We start from the raw sequence: 24,530 nt of genomic DNA, 5'->3' as shown, positions 1-24,530 counted from the left end.
CCATCACACATGGAGGTCATTAGAAGGCTTGTGATGGTGTTGCTCTTTTTTGCCCTTAAAGTATATCCAGAGATGTTCACTTTCTAAATCAAAAGGAAGATTAAGACAATTCATTGTCTATCAACAATTAGTATTTTGTTCTTACCATAAACTACAACTGCTGAAGATGCCACCACGCTTGCCCTCTTTTTTGTAGACAAATGACGTCAGCAGTGCATTGGAGGGGTGTTCAAGCGGATTTTTCCCAGTCGTATGCTGGTATTTACGAAATTACAAGATGTGATCGCAGCATTAGTCCATTCGTCCTATGATTAGATTGAACTAATGCTACGATCACATCTCGTAATTTAGTAAATACCAGGATACGACTGGGAAAAATGTTCCCTTGCACCGCTGACGTCGTGTCTAAAAAAAATAAAACAATACAAATTAAGAGGGCAAGCATGGCGGCATCTTCAGCAGCTTTTCTGTTCCTCCCAGTTTTCCAAAGGGGACACCTTATCCTATACAGTGCACTACTTATGACCAGGGCCCATAGGACTTTGCTCAAAGGTAGTGTACTACTACTGTATGTAGTTAATAGGGTGCCATTTGGAACTGACACCGAGTATAATTTCCCCTGGACTAGTTCTACTGCGGCTGGCCGACACATTCCTGTTTGTTTAGAATACGCTTTACGTAAATTATTTTGACTAATGTTGGTATAGTGTGGTCAACACAGTGCTTGTTGTGAAGACACAGCGAAGGTGCATTACCATGTATGTTGTTGATGGCCGTGGAGGCCACATGCCTCCACATGCCTGGAGCCCAAACATGGACCGTGGTTGGTGAGCCAGTAGTTCCTCTGACAGAAGATGCTAACCAGGTCTCCATTGTTGATGGAATAGTATTGTCAGGACAGTGCTAATAGACCTGCGTCAGAAATGGTACCCTATTCCCTGTATCGCACACTACTTTTCCCCAGGGCTCTAGTACAAATGAGTGTACCATTTAGGGAATAGTGTGTCATTTCAGATACACCCTTCATGCAAACGTCAGCAGCATAATACACGTTTTTACATTGGTCTTTAAATGACAGCGCCACAGAGATTTCATGAATATTGGCTTTTTAACATTATTCCCCCATACTGGCTAACGACAACAATTAACAGTATAAGACGGCCCATAGTGAGGTTGATTTACAGGTAATTCGGGAAAGTATTCAGACCCCTCCATTTTTCCCATTTTGTTACGTTACAGCCTCATTCTAAAATGGATTAAATAAATGTTTTTCCTCATCAGTCCACACAATACCCCATAATGACAAAACGATAACAGGCTTTATAAATGTTTGCAAATAACAAACAGAAATACCTAATTTACATAAGTATTCAGAACATTTGCTATGCAAAGTCGAAATTGAGCAGTTGCATCCTGTTTTCATTAATCAATCTTATTATTATAATCATTTTTTAAACTTTTTTCTCCCCAATTTTGTGGTATCCAATTAGTAGTTACAGTCTTGTCTCATCGCTGCAACTCCCATACGGGAGAGGCGAAGGTCGAGAGCCATGCGTCCTCCGAAACACAAAAGAACAAAGCTGCACTGCTTCTTAAGGAATCGGGGAGAAGGGCCTTGGTCAGGGAGATGACCAATAACCTGATGGTCACTCTGACAGAGCTCCAGAATTCCTCTGTGGATATGGGAGAACCTTCCAGAAGGAAAACCATCTCTGCAGCATTCCACCAATTAGGCCTTTATGGAAGAATGGCCAGACAGAAGCCACTCCTCAGTAAAAGGCATATGACAGCCCGCTTGGAGTTTGCCAAAAGGCACCTAAAAGACTCTCAGACCATGAGAAACAAGATTCTCTTGTCTGTTGAAACCAAGATGGAACTATTTGGCCTGAATGCCAAGCGTCACATCTGGAGGAAACCTGGCACCATCCCTACGGTGACGCATGGTGGTGGCAGCATCACACTATGGGGATGTTTTTCAGCGACAGTGACTGGGAGACTAGTCAGGATTGAAGGAAAGATAAATGGAGCAAAGTACAGAGAGATCCTTGATGAAGAGCACTCAGGACCTCAGACTGGGGCGAAGGTTCACCTTCCAACAGGACAACAACCCTAAGCACACAGCCAAGACAATGCAGAAGTGGCTTCGGGACAAGTCTCAATGTCCTTGAGTGGCCAAAGCCCGGACTTGAACCCTGATCGAACATCTCTGAAGAGACCTGAAAATAGCTGTATCGCGATTCTCCCCATCCGACTTGACAGAGCTTGAGAGGATTTGCAAAGAAGAGTGGGAGAAACTCCCCAAATACAGGTGTGCCAAGCTTGTAGCGTCATACCCAAGAAGACGCAAGACTGTAATCGCTGCCAAAGGTGCTTCAACAAAGTACTGACTAAAGGGTCTGGATACTTATGTAAATTTGCTAACATTTCTAAAAACCAGTTTTGCTTCGTCATTATGGGGTATTGTGTGTAAATTGATGAGGGGAACAAAACAATGTAATACATTTTAGACTTTGGCAGTTTTACCCATGAACAACTAAAACTGAATAACCACTAATACAACTTAACATGACAAACATATGGAACAGTGAGAGGTGTTGAGGCCATTTTTGCCCTGGTGATAAGACACAGCCAGAGGTCACTAGGCGCACAACTTCTTCATACAGTTACAACAACTGTCACCATTTGACATGCACTGCCATCATCATCATCATCATCATGAAAAAGAGCTTGATAAAAGGGCAAGTGTACAAGGCTTGTGATTATATTGGCATTTCAGGATTATAAAAAGATAGATAACAAAACAAATATTAAATCACCAGTGATTAAAAGAAAGTTTACCAGCTAGAGTTTACCATCCAGGCTGTGCACATTCGGCCGTGATTGGGAGTCCCATTGGGCGTCATCCGGGTTTGGCTGGTGTAGGCCGTCATTGTAAATAAGAATTTGTTCTTAACTGACTTGCCTAGTTAAATAAAAATAAATACAATATCCAGCGTGAAACTCAATCTGCGTCTGAAATGGCACCCTATTCCCTGTACACGGCACTACTTGGTCAAAAAGTAGCAATAAACAAGGAATAGGATGTCATTTTGGATGCAACCACCAACTACATTTTAGAAGGCAGTCCAGAGGTGAGTATAACAGCTGTAGCGCTGGTATAGTCTTGGCTACACCCAGAGAGATTCTACTTACCTTATGGTCAAACATACCAAGTGGTAGAGTCTGGACACACTTACTGCTTGGCTAGAACAAAACCCTACACCAGCCCTTGGCAGGGTAAGATTTGGCCACCCTTGACCGATTCCTGATTCAGCCACTGTTCCCACCCAAAGCAGACATCTAAAACACTTAACAGCTGAATAAATAAATATAAATTAAGAAATTAAAAAGATCTCATTTAAACAAAAAGGTTTCTAGAGGTGCTTGAGGCTGAGAGGAGCAGGGAGGGGAGGAGACTAAAGATGAGGTGTCCACAGACTAGCAAACAGTCCTCAGAAGCCTTGTTTATACCTGGTGCTAACATGCATCCTTGATCTTGTCCACATTCTGATTGTGCCCACATTTTCAGAAATACTGTATGTCTATAGATGAGATATATATATATATTTATATTTTCACCTGTCTGGTAAGATCAGGACAAAAGATTCATGTTAGAACCAGGTATAAATGGTGCTAGAGGCAGAAGGTTTATACTTAATGTCCTTCCTGATGCTTTGTTGTTTCTATTTACCATTAAAAATAAATAAAAAACTGAACAGAACAGAACGGTTTTCCAGTTCCCTGGCCTAGCAACGTGGTTGCTACTCATTGAAATGAAAACAGTAACAACAAACGTAATATAGATTTGTTTCACACAATTTCCTCAAGTTGAGACTTCCCTCCCTCCACTGACTCCCTTACTGTCAGTAATACCAGCAACATAGTGGTCCACTGAACCACTGAGTCTTCAACCTTTTCCTAAGAGTCATCTGGAGGAAACATGTTGGGCTCCCAGGAACCTGGCCCTGACAGCCTTTTCATTTTTGGTAAAACTGCTGTTTTCAATTGCTTCCAGCTGAATTCATCTTGTGAATTTTCCAACAAGCGGCAGCAGGTCATCTTCCAACCAGACCAGACCAGAAGAGGCCTGAGTCAGACAGACCAGACCAGTGGAGAACTGACCAGCATCAATCCACTGAGACCGAAGAAATAGCTATCTAAATGAAATGCGGATTCTAAATGTAGATTTTGTATGTATGCTTGGGTATATTCGTATACAGGGATACATTCTTAGGGATATATTTCTATAACCATCCGCACAACATACACATACATATAACTGGACGTCCCATCTGTTTTGAAATGAAACGTAATAAGTGTCATTCAGCAGGAATTCTTCAGGCAAAGTTACACTGAAACTGTGTGCTTCATGACCGACTGATAACGATCGGGGTGTCAGAGTGCCTTGGTGCTGGTTGTGTGTGACGCACTGTGTGAGATGGGTTTCTGCGGGTAGCGGCTGTAGTAGTACACCTGGAAGAGAATGGTAAATGTCCACTCCCACCTGCAGCAGACCACAGGTCCAGAACTGGACAGGAGCCTCGGTCAGCAGGAAGTAACCCGTCTTAAAGGTGTCCCCAATCGTCCACATCATCACCATCTTTATACTGCAGGGAGCGAGGGAGGCGAGAGAACAGAGAGGGTGAGATAAACAGAATTTCAATGTTGGCAGAGCTAGAGACAGTGGCTGTGTCCAAAATGTGTCTTGCTTAAAATCTACTAAAACTACATACTGTGTACTAATAATACTACATACTATTTACTACATACTGTTTAGTATAAATGCACGCTGTAAGCAACAAATGACCATGCTCGTCTATACTGAGAATGCGTCACCTAATGCGCAATTGCGTTGTTTCCCGCCATTCGTTCGTTTTGCTACAGCCTGTCCTCTTATCTAGTTATCAACTGATTATCAGCTGTTGTCAAACACACGTGTGTCTGAAAACATGTTTTTTCTTCCTTAATAGTGTGCAGTAATTTCTACTAGATGAAAAGTCGAAACGAGTACGACATCCTGGCATTTAAAGCGTACTACATTTTCTAAATGTCACACTATAAAAATGTTCTATTTTCGCATACCAAAAAAGCTTACTATTTAGAGCTTACTAACTAGAGGCATTCGGACACTGCCTTAATCCTGACAGAAAGAGACTTCATGGGAATCATGGGAAAAGATTAACACAATAACAGACCAAACACAGTTTCAGGTGGGGATACTGACCCACTATTTCCAAAACAAACTTTTAAAAAGGAAAGATAACTGGAATTACTTCAAGTTCATTTGCCACCTCAACTCTTCTGGACTTTAGTTTGTGACGAGAGTGTTCCTTTAGGGCAGAGCTCTCCAACCCTGTTCCTGAAGAGCTACCTTCCTCTAGGTTTTCACTCCAACCCTGTTCCTGGAGAGCTACCTTCCTGTAGGTTTTCACTCCAACCCTGTTCCTGGAGAGCTACCTTCCTCTAGGTTTTCACTCCAACCCTGTTCCTGGAGAGCTACCTTCCTGTAGGTTTTCACTCCAACCCTGTTCCTGGAGAGCTACCTTCCTGTAGGTTTTCACTCCAACCACAGTTGTAACTAACTGATTCAGTTTATTAACCACCTAATTATTAGAATCACGTGCGCTAGATTAGGGTTGGAGTGAAAACCTACAGGACAGTAGCTCTCCAGGAACAGGGTTGGAGTGAAAACCTACAGGACAGTAACTCTCCAGGAACAGGGTTGGAGTGAAAACCTACAGGACAGTAGCTCTCCAGGAACAGGGTTGGAGTGAAAACCTAGAGGAAGGTAGCTCTCCAGGAACAGTGTTGGAGTGAAAACCTACAGGACAGTAGCTCTCCAGGAACAGGGTTGGAGTGAAAACCTACAGGACAGTAGCTCTCCAGGAACAGGGTTGGAGTGAAAACCTACAGGACAGTAGCTCTCCAGGAACAGGGTTGGAGTGAAAACCTACAGGAAGGTAGCTCTCCAGGAACAGGGTTGGAGTGAAAACCTAGAGGAAGGTAGCTCTCCAGGAACAGGGTTGGAGTGAAAACCTACAGGACAGTAGCTCTCCAGGAACAGGGTTGGAGTGAAAACCTACAGGACAGTAGCTCTCCAGGAACAGGGTTGGAGTGAAAACCTAGAGGAAGGTAGCTCTCCAGGAACAGTGTTGGAGTGAAAACCTACAGGACAGTAGCTCTCCAGGAACAGGGTTGGAGTGAAAACCTACAGGACAGTAGCTCTCCAGGAACAGGGTTGGAGTGAAAACCTACAGGACAGTAGCTCTCCAGGAACAGGGTTGGAGTGAAAACCTACAGGAAGGTAGCTCTCCAGGAACAGGGTTGGAGTGAAAACCTAGAGGAAGGTAGCTCTCCAGGAACAGGGTTGGAGTGAAAACCTACAGGACAGTAGCTCTCCAGGAACAGGGTTGGAGTGAAAACCTACAGGAAGGTAGCTCTCCAGGAACAGGGTTGGAGTGAAAACCTAGAGGAAGGTAGCTCTCCAGGAACAGGGTTGGAGTGAAAACCTACAGGAAGGTAGCTCTCCAGGAACAGGGTTGGAGTGAAAACCTAGAGGAAGGTAGTTCTCCAGGAACAGGGTTGGAGTGAAAACCTACAGGACAGTAGCTCTCCAGGAACAGGGTTGGAGAGCCCTACTTTAGGGTGAGATGTGGTCCCTCCTCTCGGTGTCACTGAGCGGATAGGGAAGTAAAACAATAATAGTTACAGTGGAAGGGTGGTACAGCAGGAGGCCTCTCTATGCATGTTGTCTACTGTACAAACCCAGCTTTGAAAACCCCCTTCTTAGATGAAGAAAACAGCATTGCTTATTATAATGGGTAAATGTAAAGTCTCATGGACAGCTGGGTTCCCAGGATCTCTACTCTACTCAGAGTTCGTTTTTAAAACGAGAAAAGCCTTGACAGAGTGTTGGTGATTATGGATGAAGCACAATAGACTGAGTCTCCCCAGCTACTCCTCTTCCACCCTCCCTCTCTCCTCTTTGTTTCTCACCCCAGTCTTCGTACTGAAGACAAGGACGGAAGGTAAATGCTGACAAGGTTAGGACTGAGGCACAAACACGGTTATCTAACAGCATTCAGCCTTCAGAAGTGTTTACAATAACTGCCTACCACAACAACACTCCTTTCTGAAAGCAGAGGCATCCTTCATCTGCTCTTCTTAATACAACCTGCCTTTTGTCGTGTCGTGACATTTTGGAGTCGGGACCTCTGCTCTGAGTGCCAGGGCCGAACCTGACATGTCAGGACTTTCTATTACTGTGTAGACCACAGGAGTTTTCATAAATCAACGGATAGAACGCTAATCTGAATATAAACGCATTCATTAAAGGGTGAGGGAGATGGAGAGGCTGAGGGGGGAAGCCTAATCTAATTGGTGTCAAGGGAAGACCTGGGTAGGGTGTTGTATGGTTGCAGTGTACGTTTAAAATGAAAAATAATTATTCAGACAAAACATTTCTAGGCGTTACAGGGAATGGGTTTCTGCCCTAAGCAAATACACTGATGCCATATTTCATCATGGTATGCAGTACTAGGCCTAATAAATGAATCCATAATAAATCAAATATGCATCCTATGAATATTATACTGATTGGGCCGTAACCATACATTAATGTCTAGTATTGACTAGACTAACTGTTCAACATCAGTGCCCGACCTCACTAATGCTCTTGTGGCTGAATGGAAGCAAGTCCCCACAGCAATGTTCCAACATCTAGTGGAAAGCCTTCCCAGAAGAGTGGAAGCTGTTTTTCCCCCTTTTGTATCCCAAAGTGTAATGGATTTATACTATAGTTCAGTTGGGAGCTGTAATGCAAAACTGGATGCCAGACGATGATGATGAACACGAAGACCGTGTGAGTGACTCACTGTTGTGCAGCATGCACCAGGTGACCTAGTTACAGTATGGAATTCACAACTACATGTTTACCAGTTAGATATCTTAGAACTATCAATTTAATTGTCTAAAAATGTGCTTTTGTTTTATAATTTACAAGCTAGTTAGCTATCTAGCTAAGTGGTTAGCTTCTTCCAAAATCCAGCATTTGGTTGTTAACAGCAGAAGATCCCCTCCTGTTTGGTGTTTGCAGCAAACCGTGAGAAGCATTTTTGAGTTACAAGTATAGTTTAGGTCAGAAACTGTATAAAATGTTTACAATGTGCTCGTTAGCATTCTCTATGGGATTTTACATGTACTTGTTAGCATTCCAGGAAACGTCCAGTATTATATGGAGCTCCATTCCATCTTATACAGCGCAAGTGAACAGCAAACCTGGTTTCAAAAAACAAATAAAGCAACACCTCGCGGCACACCTCTCCCCCATGTGCCCTACTGGTTGTGTGTATGTATTGACATGTATGTGTAACTGATAGATGCACACACACACACACATTTAAAAACATTAACATGTAGTGAATGTAAATTGGAGTCTTTGTCGTTATGTGTCGGACCCCAGTAAGACTAGCTGTCTCCATTGGCGTCGGCTAATGGGGATCCTTTAAATCAAATAATTGCTAACCTTCGGATTTAAGTGGGGTTTGAAAACAGCTCCCCTTGTGTTCAGTGCTAGTATTACAGAATATCCCTGTATGGCACAAGGTCGGTATGAAGGTATGACAATCTGGATACCGCCCACGCCCTGTATTGACTACACTGCCAATACTTCTAATATGGTACCACTCTCCCAATGTAATTTGTCTGACCCTTTATCAATGTTATTGGCAAGGTAATATGTTCAATGATTCATACAAGTGAAATGAATTGATGAAGATTTGATGCATTGAGGCCACAATGGTGGCTTCAAAGTAAGAAGACTATTGTCTAGCAGAAGCCACTCAGCAGATATTCAGAAGGGTTTGGAGGTAATTATCTTCAGGCTCATTACAGGGTACAGGTTCACCCCTCAACCCAAACACAGCCCCCATCGCAGGCTGTCTAATAGCTAGCACCTACAGGATGAGGGGAGGAGGAGGAGTGGGACCTGTCAAATCTTCTACATTATTCATGTCGCCATCTTCACCTCCCTCCACCTAGCTCCCATTTAGCCCTTTCAGTTGTAACAAACTTTTTAATAACTTTACCCTGCATCTACTCATACGCTCTCCCTCCCTGCCTCTCCTTGCATCTGTCTCTCCCTCCATCCTCCCCCTCTCCCTCCATCCTCCCCCTCTCCCTCCAAGGTACAAAGTTTGTTAGTCCTGGGGAAGAGGAGCAACATCTCTGTATTTTCTCTCAGCGTGCTGACATTCAGTTTGGGCCAGCCCAGTGTGTAATGATGTGAAAGCAGGTTTGAGGGGTTTTATCAGTCCTCCTGCTGACTGTCTACGTCCCAAAGGGCACCCTATGTAGTGCACTACTTTTGACCAAAGCCCATCTATATAGGGAATAGGGTGCCATTTGGGACACACACTCAGAGAGAATGCTGGGAGGTCGGGGACGGAGTCAGAACATGCCTGGGAGATGATTTTAGAAGTCCCCAGCCACTTAAAAATAAGCCTGTATGTATTGGATGTGGTGGAGGATGAAAGATGCTCTGCATTTCATCAGGTAATCAGCAGGTCCAAAGCCAGGGGGGGGGGGGGGGGGGGGGGGGGGGTCTGCTTAGACAAGTTGTCGTAGACTAGTCTGACAAGGTAGTGATGTAGTGTTGTTGAATGCAGACAGAGACTTGTATACTGAATTGATTTAATGGTCAAACAACAGTCACACGGCAGGCTAAATAAGGAAGTCTCTCAGAGTGCCATCTGTCCTTGTGAAACAGCTTATACAGAGAGGACTTATAAGGGCAGTCAGTCAGTAGGTGGTCTGCAGAACCTGTCCCTCCATGTTTCATTACCTTTATCTCAGGCCAGGGCCCCAGACACCAGCACCCCAGTCTCCACCGCCTCGTTCCCCCCACCCCGGTCTCCACCACCTCGCACCCCCCTAGCCCAGTCTCCCCCGCCTCGCTCCCCCCCGGTCTCCACCACTTCGCTCCCCCCCCCCCCCCAGTCTCCACCACCTCGCACCCACCCCCCAGTCTCCACCGCCCCCCCCCCCCCGTCTCCACCACCTCGCACCCCCCCACCCCAGTCTCCCCCGCCTCGCTCCCCCACACCCCAGTCTCCACCACCTCGCTCCCCCACACCCCAGTCTCCACCACCTCGCACCCCCCCACCCCAGTCTCCCCCGCCTCGCTCCCCCACACCCCAGTCTCCACCACCTCGCTCCCCCACACCCCAGTCTCCACCACCTCGCACCCCCCCACCCCTCGCACCCCCCCACCCCAGTCTCCCCCGCCTCGCTCCCCCACACCCCAGTCTCCACCACCTCGCTCCCCCACACCCCAGTCTCCACCACCTCGCACCCCCCCACCCCTCGCACCCCCCACCCCAGTCTCCCCCGCCTCGCTCCCCCACACCCCAGTCTCCACCACCTCGCCCCCCCCCACCCCAGTCTCCACCACCTCGCACCCCCCCACCCCAGTCTCCACCACCTCGCACCCCCCCCGTCTGCACCCCCCCCCCCCCGTCTGCACCCACCCCCCCAGTCTCCCCCGCCTCGCTCCCCCACACCCCAGTCTCCACCACCTCGCACCCCCACACCCCAGTCTCCACCGCCTCGCTCCCCCCCCCACCCCAGTCTCCCCCGCCTCGCTCCCCCCCCCCCGTCTCCACCACCTCGCACCCCCCCCACCCCAGTCTCCCCCGCCTCGCTCCCCCACACCCCAGTCTCCACCACCTCGCTCCCCCACACCCCAGTCTCCACCACCTCGCACCCCCCCACCCCAGTCTCCCCCGCCTCGCTCCCCCACACCCCAGTCTCCACCACCTCGCACCCCCCCACCCCTCGCACCCCCCCACCCCAGTCTCCCCCGCCTCGCCCGCCTCGCTCCCCCACACCCCAGTCTCCACCACCTCGCTCCCCCACACCCCAGTCTCCACCACCTCGCACCCCCCCACCCCTCGCACCCCCAACCCCAGTCTCCCCCGCCTCGCTCCCCCACACCCCAGTCTCCACCACCTCGCACCCCCCCCCCCCAGTCTCCACCACCTCGCACCCCCCCACCCCAGTCTCCACCACCTCGCACCCCCCCCCCGTCTGCACCCCCCCCCCCCCGTCTGCACCCACCCCCCCAGTCTCCCCCGCCTCGCTCCCCCACACCCCAGTCTCCACCGCCTCGCTCCCCCCCCCACCCCAGTCTCCCCCGCCTCGCTCCCCCACACCCCAGTCTCCACCGCCTCGCACCCCAGTCTCCCCCGCCTCGCTCCCCCCCCACCCCAGTCTCCACCACCTCGCACCCCCCCACCCCAGTCTCCACCACCTCGCACCCCCCCACCCCAGTCTCCACCACCTCGCACCCCCCCCGTCTGCACCCCCCCCCCCCGTCTGCACCCACCCCCCCAGTCTCCCCCGCCTCGCTCCCCCACACCCCAGTCTCCACCACCTCGCACCCCCACACCCCAGTCTCCACCGCCTCGCTCCCCCCCCACCCCAGTCTCCCCCGCCTTGCTCCCCCCCCCGTCTCCACCACCTCGCACCCCCCCACCCCAGTCTCCCCCGCCTCGCTCCCCCACACCCCAGTCTCCACCACCTCGCTCCCCCACACCCCAGTCTCCACCACCTCGCACCCCCCCACCCCAGTCTCCCCCGCCTCGCTCCCCCACACCCCAGTCTCCACCACCTCGCACCCCCCCACCCCTCGCACCCCCCCACCCCAGTCTCCCCCGCCTCGCTCCCCCACACCCCAGTCTCCACCACCTCGCTCCCCCACACCCCAGTCTCCACCACCTCGCACCCCCCCCCCCCTCGCACCCCCAACCCCAGTCTCCCCCGCCTCGCTCCCCCACACCCCAGTCTCCACCACCTCGCACCCCCCCACCCCAGTCTCCACCACCTCGCACCCCCCCACCCCAGTCTCCACCACCTCGCACCCCCCCCCCCGTCTGCACCCCCCCCCCGTGTGCACCCACCCCCCCAGTCTCCCCCGCCTCGCTCCCCCACACCCCAGTCTCCACCGCCTCGCTCCCCCCCCACCCCAGTCTCCACCGCCTCGCACCCCAGTCTCCCCCGCCTCGCTCCCCCCCACCCCAGTCTCCCCCGCCCTCGCTCCCCACACCCCAGTCTCCACCACCTCGCTCCCCCACACCCCAGTCTCCACCGCCTCGCTCCCCCACACCCGTCTCCCCCGCCTCGCTCCCCCACACCCCAGTCTCCACCGCCTCGCTCCCCCACACCCCAGTCTCCACCGCCTCGCTCCCCCACACCCGTCTCCCCCGCCTCGCTCCCCCACACCCCAGTCTCCCCCGCCTCGCTCCCCCACACCCCAGTCTCCCCCGCCTCGCTCCCCCACACCCCAGTCTCCCCCGCCTCGCTCCCCCACACCCCAGTCTCCCCCGCCTCGCTCCCCCACACCCCAGTCTCCCCCGCCTCGCTCCCCCACACCCCAGTCTCCCCCGCCTCGCTCCCCCACACCCCAGTCTCCCCCGCCTCGCTCCCCCACACCCCAGTCTCCCCCGCCTCGCTCCCCCACACCCCAGTCTCCCCCGCCTCGCTCCCCCACACCCCAGTCTCCCCCGCCTCACTTCCCACACCCCAGTCTGGACCAGTCTCTCAACATAACACCAAAACACACTCTGTTCTACTCATAGACATTAACATCATCAGTTTGACTTCTCCCATCGGTTTGTGATCATTGCTGCCCTGCTACACACAGACGCATGCACACCCACACACCGCTGGAGACTGGCGTTATGCCAGCACACCTAGAACAAAGTGCCATCAATTCTACACACAGAGAGGCTGAGAGGTGCAGCCATACACACATCTGTCTCCAAAACCACTGGTCAAACCAACCCCACGCTAAATCACCACACCAGGAAATATTCACAACATAATACCTCTCATCTAAAGTGACCACAGGGGATACATGCAGCAGGATTATCATTATGTGTTTCGTAATTTACTGTGGAACAGAGTTTCATCTTCAAACAGCCCTGTAGTTAAGCCTCAAATTCATTCATTGTCTTAGACCATGGAGCTTGTTTTGACCTTGGAGCTTAGTTTGACAATGGAGCTTTAAAACAAACATTTCCTCCTCGAGGTCGTTCAGCTAATCAGAACTCTCATTCATCCCCTTAAAACAAATACAGGACGGAGTGCAAAGGTAAAGTAACCTAGCAACAGCCTACCATAAACCCCGGCCCATAAACTGGCTGAACAGGTACAAAACAGCGGGAGAGAGAGGAGGCGGACGAAGTACAGACACCTAACAGAGCAGAGCAGGCAGAGAGAGAGAGAGGGAGCAGGACAAAACAGGCAGAGAGAGAGAGGGAGCAGGACAGAACAGGCAGAGAGAGAGAGAGAGAGGGAGCAGGACAGAACAGGCAGAGCCACTGCTGAGCAGATAACGTCACACTGAGATCTGCTCTTCACGGAGTCTGTTTGTACTGGGGACAGGACACGGGGCCAGGCACAGACACGGGGCCAGGCACAGACACGGGGCCAGGCACAGACACGGGGCCAGGCACAGACACGGGGCCAGGCACAGACATGGGGCCAGGCACAGATACGGGGCAGACACGGGGCCAGGCACAGACACGGGGCCAGGCACAGACACGGAGCCAGGCACAGAGCCAGGCACAGACACAGAGCCAGGCACAGACACAGAGCCAGGCACAGACACAGAGCCAGGCACAGACACAGAGCCAGGCACAGACACAGAGCCTGGCACAGGTGTGTGCACACACACACAACATAAATGGGGTTGACTTGACATCGTTGAAGTAAATACATGATTTGAAGCTGTACTGTAGCTATAGAAATGGAGGACTATATTTACATCAAGTTTGAACTTAATTTCCCATCAAATCATGACAAGACAGATCAGCATTCACTTCCTGTAGACCAGCCTCCCCTATCATCTCTTCCCTCAGCCAACATCCACCATTATAGCAGCCATGTTTGGTCACCCATGGCCCCCAGTCGCCCTCCTCTTTGTGTTGTAGTAATGATCTGTTTGGTAACTGTCTGCTAGAGGGGTCTTGCGCCTGGCTCTGACAGGTAGTGATGGAAAAGCAGATGCATGCCTATAGCATCATTAGCATCAGTTGTCACAAATGGCACCCTTTTCCCTAATGAGCCCTGGTCAAAAGTAGTGCACTATATAGGGAATAGGGTGCAATTTGGGATGCAGTCCTGTTGTCATTAACCATCTCTGGACCTGACTGGCATGGCATGTTCTGAGGTTTGGCTTAAGCCACCGATTCTTTTATAAAAGGTCTATTTCTTATTATGTGTCCTTGAATCATCAATATGGTAACGAGCCACTCAATCTTTCTAGTTTTTGTGATATATTATTTCGCCCACATTAGTCTGATGCGTGATCATTCAGAGACTATTTAAATTGTGTGTGTACGTGTGTGTGTGTGTGTGTGTGTGTGTGTGTGTATATAGGTGTACATGTGTGAGTGTGTGTTGGTCATGACTAGTCACTACTGCATGACTCACAATAAGAACTCGGGGAACAGATCCACAAAACTAAACGATGATGACAGCAACGGCACTAAAGCTTGCATTATTGAACATCTTCATAATCATTATGATGACAGCATAAGAATGGAGCATTAACAATGAAGGTTCATGTTTTAAATGTATTTAATTGTCTCAGTGTGAATCCTGCCTCAGGATTTAATCGCTGGGGGAATGAAGGCAGTAAAAAGCCAATAAGTTGTTAAATTAAAGACACATCTAAGGAGGCTTCCTGTTCAAAACAAAGTAATCAGTTTAAATCATATAAACCAAACAATATCTTCACTTCTAGTAGAAAATCCTTTCACTGAATGAACTAAATTCAGTACCAGGCGGGTCTGTGAATTACATACCCAAGTGTTTAAGTGTTCCATAAATAAGAGAGAATTTATACACAGGTCTGCAAATTAAAATGAAAAGACCAGTTTGAAGCAATAGATCTCATATTATAAACTGGGTGGTTCGAGCCCTGAATGCTGATTGGCTGAAAGCTGTGGTATATCAGACCGTATACCATAGGTATGACAAAACATTTATTTTCACTGCTCCAATTACGTTGGTAACCAGTTTATTTAAGAAATAAGGCACCTCTGGGGTTTGTGATATATGGCCAATATACCACGGCTAAGGGCTGTGTCTAAGCACTCCGCTTTGCGCATAAGAACAGCCCTTAGCCGTGGTATATTGGCTATATACCACACCTCCTCGGGCCTTATTGCTTAAACTAACCACTGAAGCTCAGCAGCTGGGATATGAAGAGTAAGGAAGCAAGAGATGGGATGAAAGACAGTGAATATCAAGTGAGAGAAAGGGAAGACAACTGAATGGCGGCTGTAGTGTGTGTTTCGTCCTCACCTCGTCCCCTCAGAACTCTTGTTCTGGTAGTTACAGTAGAGCTGCGGCGTCCCCAGCATGGCATCAGTGAAGACAGCTAGGAAGCCCAGGGTCTCTATGAACACAGAGGAGTCCAGCAGCAGGTAGGTGATGTAGGCCACCAGCAGGGTGAACGGCTCCATTCAAAGTCTGAGGCAGACAGACACGTGCAGAGAGGAGACAAGTAATACACTACGAACAGTGTTAAAACTAACAGTTCTTACCCTTTTTATCGCCATAATAATACACTGGCTTGAGAAGATCATAATAAAAGCATTGTGACGTGAGACAAGGACACATAGCTGCATGGAAAATGCATTTGGAATACATTTGGGAAACCCTGAATGATTTACTCTAAAATGTTTCTGCCTCACCAAATGTTTCCTTAAGTTCGTTTTTGCTTTGTTCCCTTTTCATCGGGGGAATAAACAACAAAAACACTGACAAAGTTCAGTTTAAGTCATGAATACAACATGAAGATTATACAACTGCAGGCCTCCAATAGAATCTATAGTGACATCTCAGCTCGGAGACTGGCACCACCACAACACATTGTGCTGCCTCAACCTTTCACCCCCAACCTATACGAGTACCCAAAAACAACCGTAAACACGATCCGTGAACGGATAAGAAGGTTAGCGATGAGGACGCATCCTTGTTTGGTGTGCTGAGGATTATGCTATGTCAAAATGTCATACGTTATTGTCTTTATTGAGGCCTTCCCTGCCATTATATCTGGGAGGTCAACACTGAGCTGCACCTAACACATTTTAATATTTCTCGGACCCTGACCCTGCTCTAAACAACGTTAGAGGAGAGAAGAATACACTGAGGAAATGAAGTTGTCGCTGAACGGGGGGGGGGGAGAGGTGGAGAGAGGGGGGGAATCCACTGTGCAGTATCTTCAATAGGATTTTTTACAACCCTCTACCTCAATGATGAAATGAGATTCTACTGCTCTAAAAGACAAGCTCCTTGATATTCCGACTACAACACACCTAAACTAAATAAAAGTGAGCAATTTGAACAGACTCATACAGTTTGCACCTCTCTGATTCAGAGGGGTTGGGTTAAATGCAGGGGACACATTTCAGGTGAACGCGTTCAGTTGTACAACTGACTAGATATCCCCCTTTCATCTAAAATGACATGGTTGATTTGGTTTCCTACCCTTTTCCATAATCACATTGCCTTCTGACACACACGAAGAGGTACGACACCTTACATTACCCGTCCTGCCGACTTACTGAGCCTGGTTGCGTTCTAAAGTGGAACAATTGCTAGGTTTGACATTTCAATTGAACGCATTTTATTGAAATACTGACGATAAACGGTGATTTAGATGGGATTTCTGACTAATGCGCATGGCAGACAGGTGTATATGTGTGTATGTGAGAGTCAGGCGGTGCGTGATCGATCATGTCTGCAACTCAAAAATCACCCAATCAGGGTCATGCTAGCAGTCTGACCTGTTCGAACAGGATCTAAAAGGAAATGTATGCCCAGAGATGAGTGTACTGGGGATAACATAGAGTACTAAACATAGAGTACTAAAACCCATCCTCCGTAGACACGCCACAGAACAGAAATGTTCCTTCCATAAATACAGTTCCTGGTTCCCAACGTGAGAGAAATTAAAAGGGAAATGGCTTATTGTAGTGGTAGAAGAGAATTGTTTCAGGTGTTAACAGCTGTACCTTAGCGTGCGACACCCAACTGTGCCACTCATCTACCCTGGGGTGCTCTCGTTCCCCTCCTCCTCTCATCCCTCTGTTTTCTCTGACACGGTGCCACTGTGTGTGTGTGTGTGTGTGTGTGTGTGTGTGTGTGTGTGTGTGTTGTCCCCACCACGGGGACAGTGTGGGGGAGAGAGCTGGCTTCATGTACCCCCTGCTGCCCGTGCACAACACGCACACACACACACACCCTTTCTGCTCACTGAACAATGGTAAATGTGTAAGCAGGCAGGCATGTGCCAGAGCTAGATATTGTTTTGCAGTAGTTTATCTCCCCAGGACATTAGTTAGAGGGTGTCGTTTAGCCTGCCAGGTCTATACTTCCCATAATCACATGTTGTCAATCAAGTAATTCATAGTCCATAATCATGCTGGGAAAATAGCTACCTAAAAAAATGGTCTAGAAAAAAAAAAGAACCTGCTTTTTGGGGCTAAGTCAAAGCGAGGTGTGTGAGGAGAGTAGGACGTGAATCTGAATGGTTCCCATGAATCACACCATACAGGAGAGACTGATGACTAATAAGCATCAGAGAAGATTATATACGTAGACTTTTCTCAATGCCCCGACTGTCCCTGTCCTCCCCGACTGTCCCTGTCCTCCCCGACTGTCCCTGTCCTCCCCGACTCTCCCTGTCCTCCCCCGACTGTCCCCGTCCTCCCCCGACTCTCCCCGTCCTCCCCCGACTGTCCCCGTCCTCCCCCGACTCTCCCCGTCCTCCCCCGACTGTCCCCGTCCTCCCCCGATTGTCCCCGTCCTCCCCCGACTGTCCCCGTCCTCCCCCGACTGTCCCTGTCCTCCCCGACTGTCCCTGTCCTCCCCGACTGTCCCTTTACCAGTACACAGGTCTAATAACCAACTCCCCTCACATCTCTGGTAGTGCCAAATACTGCTCAATGCTCCTATTCGCTGGTCCAACTGTCAACAAAGACATCCTAAAAGGGAACAGAATAGAAGACAAACAATAGCATGTGATTTGAATTAGAATTTTGACGCAGAGTGAAACAAAATGTAGCCCATCCCTGGATCTGCAGAACACTACAACAAAGCTGAGAAAGATGATCTAAACTAGACCGCCATTTGAGCAGCTTGATACGTTTGACTTCCACCTGGGTAGGTAATCCGTAGGTTGATTTATACACCTAAACGGCGTGCTCTCTCAATCTGAATCATCTGTTTAAAGTCATGCTTCCCTTCGGCCTGATAGCCGTCTCATAAACCAGATTACGATCCTATCATAACCAGTCACTAACTTCATAATACCAGAACTACCATATCTACCTTGAGGATTTAACAACAGATACGCTGAGATCTAGGGTACAGTATGCATGCTTGCGTGCACGATACACAAACACACAGTACCAAATGACAGGGGCGGAGACAGAGACATAATTGTCTTGTGAAGTCGTTACCCTAAATTCACAGCCAATTTAACCCAGAACAGGTTCCAAACTAACAAACAGTCCACTGACGCAGGGAGGGAGGAAAGAGTTTGCTCTTGGTTTGAACTCACAGGGAGCTTAATGCACTTCTCCAGAGTGATTGGGACATAATCGTTTTTGATTGGACAACCTGCCATGATAATGGAGCCTGGAGAGAGAGCCACAGAGGGAAGCCAGCTCTGTACACCACAGTACGAACAGAGAACAAACAGTTCAATACAAGCACAGAACACACACAACAACGTTAGGAATATACAGAAATATACTGGTTCAACGGGTCCGCATTACACTTCATGTAATGTGTCAGAATACTGTTTCGTCTGTCTCAGTTTGACACTCACATTTACAAACTTCAGTGAAAGCAGGTGAAGATAAAAAGATAAGGAGACGTCAGAACTATCTGTTACTCCCAAACTACATTGGGACAATCGCCCTTTAGGAAGTTCGCCAGAGAGTTGTTGGCTGAGGAATTCCTCTTTCCTCTCTCATCAATAGTGGATTACAACATGCCTCTCCTTCATATCACCTCCTGGATTAATCAATAGATGAACAGACCCATACGTGTATAGCAGACAGACAAGCAACAGTTCTGTCAATGCTAAGGTTGGCAGAGAGAGGTGATGGATTGCCAGAGAGACTGCGAGAGGCCAGGAAGACGGCTGAGAGAGGCCGCACAGGCCAAGGAGGTAGAGGCAGGGGCAAAGAGAGAGGCAGAACCAGAGAAGAGGAAGAAGGTCTGGGAGACAGAGAGCCCGGAAAGCAGAGAGGCTGAGCTCCAGATCCAGCCCTGGGCATGCCAAAGCCAGGCAGAGGCCAAGGAGAACACAGCCTGGCTCTGGTTCCAGCTCCACTGCCAAGAAACGTGCCAACTAAACTCTGGTTCCAATGCCAAGGGCCAACTGCTTCATGTACAGTCCAGAAACATGATCATGTGGCACACGAAACGGCAGCTATTAAAATGTGTTTATTTATTAAACCAGCCAAGTCAGTGAAGAACTAATTCTTATTTACAATGGAAGGCCAACCCCTCCCCTAACCCGGATAACGCTGGGCCAATTGTGGGCCACCATATGGGACTCCCGATCACGGCCCGTTGTGATACAGCCCGGGACACCTCTAGGACTTCGACGCAGTGCCTTAGACCGCTGCGCACTCGGGATCCCCTTTTGACGAGGTAAGTTGAAGTCAGAATGAAGCGTTTTCTACTGCGATGAGAAGAAAGTCAGCTTACCATACCACTGGAGTTAAGCTGTAGAACAACATCATGCTGGGTGGAAACAATTTGATAAGTTGTAAGAAGTTGGCAGCAACTCCGCCAATCAACTCCTAGTTCCCAATCACACAAACACACAACTCTGAACACAGAGGCTGAATAAAGGGTGAAAAATCATTTGGGATTGCTGAAATTAATATCTCAGACAGTCTGCAGCTTTCTCTGCCACTATCATTGGATTCTACAATGCACAATCAATCAAAGAGAGAAGACGAGTGAACCCAATAAAGCGTGATGGATAGCAGTTCTGAGAAGGTAAATTACATCACTGTCAGTGAGGACTCTGGCCAATATACAACACAGAGCATTACTGCATCTTCACAGGCTCTGTGGGCATTAGTTATTTCCCAGCACCACCTACTGTTCACACAGAGGATAGCAACTGCTCCCCAAGTACAAAGCAGCAGTGTTAACTAGAACTAAACACAACATTGAGATCCATTGTTAGTAAATCCATATTTATGATGGGCTACTCACATGAACACAGTTCTCAGCACAATGAAACAGGCACAATTGATGGATTGAAAGGTTGTGAGACTCCATTGTCTCAACATTATAGCAGCTGGTCCTCCGCCCCTCTCAGCTGCCTGAGTGAGGGAGCAGTGCAGTAACAAGAGGGAGTTGAAACAAAGGGCAAAGATAGAGGTAGAATAACAAGGACAGAGTAAGGAAGACTACAGTCTCATAAACTGTCCCATCGGAGTTGTTTGTGCCTCTTCAGCAAGCTGGTGTGAATCCAAGTCATCATCATTGCTGTTTTACCAGACAGGACCACAGAGGAGAGGCCGTGGGTAGTGCACATTAGCTTTCACATGCAGCATTTAATACAATTGTTGTTGTAACGCTATCAACAACAACAAAAAACACTGAGCATAGTTCATTTCAAACCAAGAAACAGTCAAGTCATGACTTCTCTAGCCACAAAATAGCCAAGCAGTTAGTCTCTCAAGGTCAATAACATTAAGTAAACAGCAACAATCAGTCTTAATACATATGGCTAATCAATATATACGAGTCTAGAATGCATGCATGTTAATGTTCATCACAATCAGACATCTCAACGAACTGAAGCAAAATTCGATTTCCATGAACAATCACTGCAATACATATACGCATGCTATAGTAAACTAAAATCAGAGGCATAAAAGCGTTTTACACACCAACACACTTCAAGCTATTGTGAACTTCCATGCGAACACTATAACAACTATATTGGTTCTTTATGAATCACAAATGGAGATGTGACAAGGAAGGATCACATGCGATGTAGGAGGATGCATGCCAGGTTAATGCAGGAGGATGCATGCCAGGTTAATGCAGGAGGATGCATGCCAGGTTAATGCAGGAGGGTGCATGCCAGGTTAATGCAGGAGGATGCATGCCAGGTTAATGCAGGAGGGTGCATGCCAGGTTAATGCAGGAGGGTGCATGCCAGGTTAATGCAGGAGGATGCATGCCAGGTTAATGCAGGAGGATGCATGCCAGGTTAATGCAGGATGATGCTGATGAGTTAGCGGCAGTTAGTACTGTAAACGGAGCAATAACAGAGGGAGTGCCACACAAGACCATGTGGTAAGAACAGAGAGAGCGAGATTAAGGAGGAAGGCAGATGAATGACTGGATGGCAGAGAGAAACAGACGATACCGACCCAGAAAGAACTTCTTAGGGACTTTGATCTCCTCCTAAGTGACTGTTACTACAGACAAAACAAAATATGAGGAAAGGGAGAAAAGAGAGCTCGGTTTCCCTAAAGAGAGCTCGGTTTCCCTAAAGAGAGCTCGGTTTCCCTATAGAGAGCTCGGTTTCCCTATAGAGAGCTCGGTTTCCCTATAGAGAGCTCGGTTTCCCTATAGAGAGCTCGGTTTCCCTAAAGAGAGCTCGGTTTCCCTAAAGAGAGCTCGGTTTCCCTATAGAGAGCTCGGTTTCCCTATAGAGAGCTCGGTTTCCCTATAGAGAGCTCGGTTTCCCTATAGAGAGCTCGGTTTCCCTAAAGAGAGCTCGGTTTCCCTAAAGAGAGCTCGGTTTCCCTAAAGAGAGCTCGGTTTCCCTAAAGAGAGCTCGGTTTCTCTAAAGAGAGCTCGGTTTCCCTATAGAGAGCTCGGTTTCCCTATAGAGAGCTCGGTTTCCCTATAGAGAGCTCGGTTTCCCTAAAGAGAGCTCGGTTTCCCTAAAGAGAGCTCGGTTTCCCTAAAGAGAGCTCGGTTTCCCTAAAGAGAGCTCGGTTTCTCTAAAGAGAGCTCGGTTTCCCTATAGAGAGCTCGGTTTCCCTAAAGAGAGCTTGGTTTCACCTTGTGCTACAGACCAGAACTGACCCACAGTGTCAAGTGAGGAGAGGTTTCTTCTTGCCATATGGTTAGTGATTTCAAAAGGACAACCCCCATAACTTCCCTGTAGGAATTAACAGAGTTGAAACCTCAACGTTTGGATCTGACAGAGTTGAAACCTCAACGTTTGGGTCGGACAGAGTTGAAACCTCAACGTTTGTTTTAAGTCAGAGTTGAAACCTCAACGTTTGGGTCGGACAAAGTAGAAACCTCAGCTGTTGACCAGAGTTGAAACTTCAACATTTGTTTTACGTCTGACAGAGTTGAAACCTCTACGTTTGTTTAAGAGTTCGACTGATCTCAAACCAACTGACCCACCTCCCATGATCCTGCCAACTTGATTGGTTACCAAACTCTGGATTGAGGCCCCATGAGTGCAGCACTGAGCGTTTAATGTTCTAATATTGCTTTGGCAGAGAAACACAGGTGTAGGTCAGTCAGTCAGTGTATATAGCCAACAGGCTGAGGGAGGGCGTTATGAACCAGATACAGCAGCCAGCGCCCTCTAGTTCCGCAACAGATGATCAACATCCTGTTATTATGACTAATGGCATTATTTAAGATGAAGAATGTTAATGTTTAGCATTTTATATCTTCCCTTTCTGTAATACACATGAATCTACCAGTGTTCTGTTTGTGCAAGGTGCGGGTGAATTTGATTTTTCACCAGATTAGTCTCATTGAGATTAACAATCTATTTTACAAGAGAGACCTGGCCGAAAATAGCAGCACACAAAGTTGCAGACACATTTACAACATAAAACACACAGCAATACAATAGAAAGAAAAAACATCCATTTACACATTGAACAGCAAGATGGTTCGGGAAAGTGTGGAGCAACTAGGGGTCAAAACACTGACAGCCCCCTGCTTCATCAGTGTGAGTATTCTGTTCTCATCTCTCTGTTGATTGTATTTGACACCAGACTGGAGGTGCAAGGGCCCGAGGACACACTGATTATCACTGCATTCTGTGACACTGTGATTCTGCAGCAGCTAACAAATCAATGCCTTTTTGTTTTCCTCCAAGCCTCTCGGGCTGGTGTTTACAGAACATGTGGTGCTGTCTGATTAGGATATTAAGGGCCCGTCTCCAAGAGGACAGTTAGATATTTCTCTGCTCCTGTGCGGGATACTGTTCTCCATTTCGCAAACTTCTAATAAAGTGGATCGATTTTTTTATTGACTTTATCTGCGACTGCTCTTCTCTTTTGTTCACCTGCAAATTCCTATTACAAAGACGAACTAGAGGTGTACAGTACAAGGCCACGTTCAGTAGGCCAATGGCTTCAAACATTGCAGATAGAAAACGTCATGAAGAGCCAACATGTGACATATGTTTTACTGCTTAAACAAACCACTTAAATCTAACTGCACACACACTCACAGAGACAAACACCCAGCTTATTCTACATGTCAGATGCATGTTTGATCTACAGGTTGGTGATAAAACCAAGCGTTATCAGTAGTTCACACCATGACGCGAACAGAGGTTATAAACTGATTATAAAGCCCCAAAGAGGAGCTAGGAACCGGGAGGTTAAAGACACGTGTGAAGAGGTGAGTAGGGCCAGGCCAGGGAGGAGGAGACTGACCTGGGAATGAACGTCGCTTAGTCTGGGGTTCGGTGGCCACGCGGACGTCGGTACACAGGTCGAGCATGATCAACATGGTGGCGATCATGACGATGCTCTGCCACAGGAGTGGCGTCTCAAAGTAGCGCCCAAACCTGGAAAGAGAAGACCGGGAGGGAGGGAGGGAGAGAGGGAGGGAGGGAGGGAGTAGTCAGGCTCAAGGGCAGTAATAATGTTCTGCTTGGAGACAATAGGCATTTGTTGACACCAAATCAGAACTGTGCTATTCAAACTAATATGACTATTCAGTGAGAGGCTGTAAATTCTGAAGGGCCAAATAGTTGACGTCTGTCTGTTCTTTAAAATGCACTTAGTCTACAGCCTTCACATGCATCAATGCACATTTGGAATAATATGCAACAAGTGTACCACACCTGTGGCAAAACTTACCTGAACAGTATACTAGAATGTTAGCCACCAGTAGGACGAGAATCCCTCTGCTTTCTGTGTCTGTCTGATGTCCCTGTACTGGGGGATGTAAGGTACCACTCCACCAAACACCATGGCCCCCGCAGTGATCCATGTCACCAGTTGGTTCAGGACATACATGAGCTGCTCAAACATCTCATCTTCCATGTTCTCTCTCTGTTATCTAGTCTACCAGGGCACAGCAAAACATGGAAAGTGCCAAAGGGCTGTGCAAAGTTCTAGTGAACTGCACTTGCCTTTCAATAAAGTGGTGTAGCCGAGTCAGAG

General features: G+C 48.3%; 1 pseudogene; it reads right to left on the bottom strand.

The window, feature by feature from the left end:
* Positions 1-4,019: 4,019 nt before the first annotated feature.
* Positions 4,020-23,883, bottom strand: LOC115173719 (PQ-loop repeat-containing protein 1-like; annotated as a pseudogene).
* Between the last annotated feature and the right edge of the window lie 647 nt (positions 23,884-24,530).

The sequence above is a fragment of the Salmo trutta genome, chromosome 34, assembly GCF_901001165.1.
Source record: "Salmo trutta chromosome 34, fSalTru1.1, whole genome shotgun sequence".
NCBI classification, from domain to species: domain Eukaryota; kingdom Metazoa; phylum Chordata; class Actinopteri; order Salmoniformes; family Salmonidae; genus Salmo; species Salmo trutta.
This window is presented reverse-complemented; position numbering and strand designations above follow the sequence as displayed.